This window comes from Chiloscyllium plagiosum, unplaced genomic scaffold (genome assembly GCF_037043375.1).
Source record: "Chiloscyllium plagiosum isolate Xiang-an unplaced genomic scaffold, Cpla_swu_hap1 HiC_scaffold_7, whole genome shotgun sequence".
NCBI lineage: Eukaryota > Metazoa > Chordata > Chondrichthyes > Orectolobiformes > Hemiscylliidae > Chiloscyllium > Chiloscyllium plagiosum.
In genome coordinates, this window is record NW_028270145.1 from 49,515,105 (window position 1) to 49,521,326 (window position 6,222).

The 6,222-nt window shown below is 47.4% G+C and overlaps 1 pseudogene; it reads left to right on the plus strand.

Moving 5' to 3' along the window:
• Positions 1 to 4,409: 4,409 nt before the first annotated feature.
• On the plus strand, positions 4,410 to 5,057 carry LOC148149608 (uncharacterized; annotated as a pseudogene).
• Positions 5,058 to 6,222: the final 1,165 nt, after the last annotated feature.

Sequence of the window (6,222 nt, forward strand, 5' to 3'; positions counted from 1 at the left end):
TCAGTGTTGTCATTTTCATATCTCACTTGCAGCCGTCCTTGTAGCAGAGATATATACACCCAGGAAATTGGGACCCAGCGGCCAACTCACTACATAGAGGACCTTTGGGCATTCATTCGTCATTCATTTGATGAACATGGCTTTGTAGCCATATAGAATTTGGTGAACTCCACCTGCCCCCCCCAGCATCATCAAATGATGCTGAAGGCCCTGGCTTGAGCTCCCCTGCGTAACCCCCTCCCTCACCTGCAGCTCCACACTGCACTGCTTGAAGCTCCTTGTCCCAATAACTACATGTGGCACACAGTGACCATTTGTCAGCCGTCGTGTGATTAGCAGGTTCAATTGTGCCATGATGGTCAAATGTTCAAGTCCATATGAGTGGCAGCATTTTCACCTAGCATTGCTGATAAATACAAACGCTAAAGATTGGAGTGAAATCCTGTATTTGCGTGAGAGGGTCTACTCAGCTTCTTACTTGTACTGTTACCTTCCAAAGGAATCAGACTCTGTGGTGGATCACCCACTTTGGGGTTTAGAGGGGGTCAGGTCTCCAAGACCTCCATGATCAGTGGCGCCTGTTACTTCAGTTGCTGCTTCCAGGGTGGAGTAAGCCTGCTCACACTGGGTGTACCCCCTGGATTCGCAACACATAGCACTCTCCAGGATTCTGAACTTGTGTCTGACTGCCAGCTGCTTGATGACTGTTTGGGGTTCACGGTCCCACTAATCCTGTGCGTTATTTCTGATTTCGGAGGAATGCCCTGGTCCAATTGGAACGTCATTCCAGTCAGCCTTGTGATTGTTCAATGTCTTTCTTCTCAACACTTCTCTCTCAGTCCTTTTGGATGGCATATCAAACAATGGCTTAGCCTCATGTGTGATCCATTCATTGACCTCAATATCTTCATTAGAAAGTGTGGTGAGCCTGAGGTGGTGGAAGCACTGGGTCTCATCTGAAGAAGAGGTAATCTGGACAAAGTCAGAAGTCACACGACACCAGGTTATAATCCAACAGGTTTTTTTGAAATCACAAGCTTTCAGAGCATTGCTTCTTCATCAGGTGGAGTGGAGGGAAGAGCACAGGCATAGAATATATAGATAGAGAGAAAATGGCAAGACAATTCCAAGTAATTAAGAGTGTCAACAGATAAGTACAAATAGGGTGAGTGGAGTGTCATCAGACTGAATAATTATTGTCAAAAGGCATGAGTAAAGTGTCAGCAGCTGAATAGCAAGTGAAGGGATGACCGAGGAATTGATTAATTAATGCAGAGAGAGAATTACACATAATCAAAAATAAGACAGCGCTAGAGTCAAACCAAATGGCTGGAATAACATGAGTAGGTATCAGAGTCACATGATGAGTGTCTAACCAAAATGACGTAATAAAAAAACTGTACAAACTGATTAAGGTAGAGAGATAATAGCAAGTAATCAAGATAATGGTGTCGAAACAGAACAGTAAAGAGGATTTTACAAACACAGAATAGTATGGTGGGGTTCTCAACACCAGCATCCCCAGCAACAGCCTCAGTACTCAACACTGACAACTGCCAATCTCCAGGCACAATCCTGCAACTCATCCACTTTATCCTCAACTACAATGTCTTCGCCTTCGACAAGCAGGTCTTTTATCCAGACACACAGAACAGCCATAGGGATCAAATTTGCACCCCATTATGCCAACATTTTCATGCACAAGTTTGAGCAAGACTGCTTCACTGCACAGGACCTCGGACCGACGTCTTACACCAGATACATTGGTGACATTTTCATCATTTGGACTCACCACAAGGAATCACTGAAATGACTATACAACAATATCAACAAGTTTCGTACCACCATCTGACTTAGTGTGGACTACTCTTCAGAATTGATTTCATTCTTAGATGCATCTCCGTTAAGGACAGACATCTCAGTACCTCACTCTAACACAAGCCTACAGATAACCTCATGATGTTGCACTTCTCATGATTCCATTCTAAACATATTAAAGAAACCATCCCCTATGGAAAAGCCCTGTGTATACCCAGTATCAGCTCAAATGTGGACACCTACAGATGCTGAAAGACACCCTCTTACGAATGGGATATGTCATTCAACTAATACTTCGACAGTTCCAATATGCCATAGCGACAAACCACAATGACCTCCTCAGAGGATAGGTAACCCCGGACTGCCCGGTTCTACCTCCTTCCCAAGATCCACAAGCCTGACCACCCTGGCCGACCCATTGTCTCAGCATGCTCCTGCCCCACTGAATTCATCTCTACCTACCTCGACACTGTCCTATCCGCCCTATTCCAGGAACTCCCCACATACGTTCGAGACACCACCCACGCCCTCTACCTACTCCAAGACTTCCATTTCCCCGGCCCCCAACGCCTCATCTTTACCATGGATATCCAATCCCTTTACACCTCCATCCGCCATGACCAGGGCCTCCAAGCGGGCAGCACGGTGGCACAGTGGTTAGCACTGCTGCCTCACAGCGCCAGAGACCTGGGTTCAATTCCCACCTCAGGCGACTGACTGTGTGGAGTTTGCACGTTCTCCCCGTGTCTGCGTGGGTTTCCTCCAGGTGCTCCGGTTTCCTCCCACAGTCCAAAGATGTGCAGGTCAGGTGATTTGGCCATGCTAAATTGTCCGTAGTGTTAGGTAAGGGGTAAATGTAGCGGTATGGGTGGGTTGCGCTTCGACGGGTCAGTGTGGACTTGTTGGGCCGAAGGGCCTGTTTCCACACTGTAAGTAATCTAATCTAATCTAATCTAAGCCCTCAGTTTTTTCGTCTCCAGATGTCCCCAACAGTACCCTTCCACCGACACTCTCATTCGTTTGGCCGAACTGGTCCTCACCCTTAACAATTTCTCCTTTGAATCCTCCCACTTCCTCCAGACCAAAGGGGTAGCCATGGGCACACGTATGGGCCCCAGCTATGCCTGTCTCTTTGTTGGCTACATAGAACAGTTGATCTTCCGTAATTACACTGGCACCACTCCCCACCTCTTCCTCCGCTACATTGATGACTGCATTGGCGTCACCTCGTGCTCCCGCGAGGAGATTGAGCAATTCATCAACTTCACCACACATTCCACCCTGACCTTAAATTTACCTGGACCATCTCTGACACCTCCCTCCCCTTCCTGGACCTCTCCATCTCTATTAGTGACGACCGACTTGACACTGACATTTTTTACAAACCCACCGACTCCCACAACTACTTGGATTACACCTCTTCCCACCCTACCTCTTGCAAAAATGCCATCCCGTATTCCCAATTCCTCCGCCTCCACCGTATCTGCTCCCAGGAGCACCAGTTCCACCACAGAACATACCAGATGGCCTCCTTCTTTAGAGACCGCAATTTCCCTTCCCACGTGGTTAAAGATGCCCTCCAACGCATCTCATCCACATCCCGCACCTCCGCCCTCAGACTCCACCCCTCCAACCGTAACAAGGACAGAACGCCCCTGGTGCTCACCTTCCACCCTACCAACCTTCGCATACACCAAATCATCCGCCGACATTTCCGCCACCTCCAAAAAGACTCCACCACCAGGGATATATTTCCCTCCCCACCCCTTTCCGCCTTCCGCAAAGATCGTTCCCTCCGTGACTACCTGGTCAGGTCCACGCCCCCCTACGACCCACCCTCCCATCCTGGCACTTTCCCCTGCCACCGCAGGAACTGTAAAACCTGTGCCCACACCTCCTCCCTCACCTCTATCCAAAGCCCTAAAGGAGCCTTCCACATCCATCAAAGTTTTACCTGCACATCCACTAATATCATTTATTGTATCCGTTGCTCCCGATGCGGTCTCCTCTACATTGGGGAGACTGGGCGCCTCCTAGCAGAGCGCTTTAGGGAACATCTCCGAGACACCCGCACCAATCAACCACACCGCCCCGTGGCCCAACATTTCAACTTCCCCTCCCAATCTGCCGAGGACATGGAGGTCCTGGGCCTCCTTCACCGCCGCTCCCTCACCACCAGACGCCTGGAGGAAGAACGCCTCATCATCCGCCTCGAAACACTTCAACCCCAGGGCATCAATGTGGACTTCAACAGCTTCCTCATTTCCCCTTCCCCCACCTCATCCTAGTTTCAAACTTCCAGCTCCGCACTGTCCCCTTGACTTGTCCGGACTTGTCCGACCTGCCTACCTCCTTTTCCACCTATCCACTCCACCCTCTCCTCCCTGACCTATCACCTTCATCTCCTCCCCCACTCACCCATTATACTCTATGCTACTCTCTCCCCACCCCCACCCTCCCCTTGCTTATCTCTCCACGCTTCCGGCTCTCTGCCTTTATTCCTGATGAAGGGCTTTTGCCCGAAATGTCGATTTCGCTGCTCGTTGGATGCTGCCTGAATTGCTGTGCTCTTCCAGCACCACTGATCCAGAATGGGACACAACCAGTAGAGTACCCTTCCAGTCCAGTACCTCTCTGGAGTGGAGAGACTACACATCCTTTGCAGCCTTCGGCATATCATTGATGATGACGATCATCTTGCCAAGCATCCCTACACCTCCTCTACTCACCTTCAAACAGCCACCAAACCTTAAACAGACCATTGTTCGCAGCAAACTGTCCAGCCTCCAGGACAACAGTGACCACAACACTACACAGCCCTGCCATGGAAACCTCTGCAAGACATGTCAGATCATTGACATGGATACTACCATCACACATGGGAACACCACCCACCACAGACACAGTACATCCTCTTGCAACATGGCCAATATTGTTTACTTCATACACTGCAGGAAAGGATGCCCCAGGCATGTTATATTGGCGAGACCATGCAGATGCTATGACAACGGATGAATGGACACCGTGCAGCAATTACTAGACCGGAATGTTCCCTTCCAGTCAGGGAACACTTCAGCAGTCAAGGACATTCAGCCCCTGATCTTTGGGTAAGTGTCCTTCAAAGCAGCCTTCAAGACACAGGACAATGCAGAATCGTGGAGCAGAAACTGATAGCCAAGCTCTGTACCCATGAAGACAGTCTCAAACGTGATCTTTGGTTCATGTCGTGCTACATGTAACCCCACCACACTGTTGTGCATATGTAAAATCTTTCATATTGTCCTGTTTTGACATCATCACCTTGATAACTTGTTATTATCTCTCTACCTTAATTAATTTGTCAAGTCTTGGATTACTTGTTACTTTGGTTAGACCCTCAACATGCAACTCTTATACCTATCATGCTGATGAAGAATCATCTAGACTCAAAACACTAGCTTGCTTTCTCTCCATGGATGCTGTCTGACCTGCTACGATTTCCAGCATTTGCTGTTTTCAGTATAGGTTCCAGCATCTGCAGTAATTTGCTCCTACTGTTATTCCAGCCATTTGGTTTGTCTCTAGCTCCATCATATTTTTTATTTTTTGGTAATTATTAATCGGATCATAGGTCATCCCTTCATTTGCTATTCAGCCGTTGACAATTTACTCACACTGTTTGACACTTTTGATCACCTGCAAAGACTTGTTATTCAGCCTGGTGACACTCCACTCACACTACCTGCATCTATATTTCAACACTCTTAATTACCTGGAATTGTCTTGCCATGATCTCTCTACATATAAGTTCTGTGATTTGGAGGTGCTGGCGTCGAACTGGGATGGACAAAGTTAAACATCACACAATACCAGGTTATAGTCCAACAGAATAAACCTGTTGGACTATAACTTGGTGTGATGTGACTTCTGACTTTGTCCACCCCAGTCCAACACCAGCATCTCTACATCACAGGTATATGTACAAGTGAGATGTACAGGGTATATTTAAATCATTTGCATTGTCCATTACCCTCTAGATGATTGTGAGGTGATATGGCTCTTGGCAACACCACAGACATTACAAAACTCCTGTAGGTTCTTGCTCTTGAAATTGCTTCCCTGGTCATTGGGAATTCAACATAGAACACTAAAATAGACGAAACCATCATGCACTAACTCTCTGATGATACAATCACTGAATCACAAAATTGTTATATGCAGAAAGAGGTCCTCTAGCCCATCATGGATTCTTTGAAGATTACTACCAGTGCTTCCATATTATCTCTGTAGCTACTTCCTTTAAAATCCTAGTATGTAACCTGTTTCATCCAGTAGATTTGACAGACTTTAGCCCCATTACTTTCCATGATACATTTTCTCGAGGGATACTTACTGTGTTTATTTCCTCCCATCTTTAGCAACTTG